Consider the following 512-nt stretch of genomic DNA (forward strand, 5'->3'; position numbering starts at 1 on the left):
AGTATGTTCTCTATAGAAGAAGACAGACCAATGTTCTGTTGAAACATGTAGTATGTTCTCTATAGAAGAAGACAGACCAATGTTCTGTTGAAACATGTAGTATGTTCTCTATAGAAGAAGACAGACCATTGTTCTGTTGAAACATGTAGTATGTTCTCTACATAGAAAAAAAAATCATCATGATTGTAAATCATTCTTTCTCAATTAACTATTATATTATCTTTTTGTGTTTCCCTATACACGTTTTACAAGGGCGTAGCTATCACTAGAACATTGGTCTGTCTTCTGTTGAGAACATACAACTTGTTATCTACATGAAAATATTTCATTGTGTTTATAAATCGTTGTAGGTTAATTTACAATAGTAAGGTCTCTCTTTAAAACTATAAATACATCGTTCAAAATTATAGATTATTTTTGTAGAAATATGAAAAACTGAAGCCTAAATATAAAAAAAGCTAAGCTTTACGTACAGAATCGTACTTTATGTTTGTTTCTAGTTAAGCACAAAG

This window comes from Limulus polyphemus, unplaced genomic scaffold (genome assembly GCF_000517525.1).
Source record: "Limulus polyphemus unplaced genomic scaffold, Limulus_polyphemus-2.1.2 Scaffold3630, whole genome shotgun sequence".
Lineage (NCBI taxonomy): Eukaryota > Metazoa > Arthropoda > Merostomata > Xiphosura > Limulidae > Limulus > Limulus polyphemus.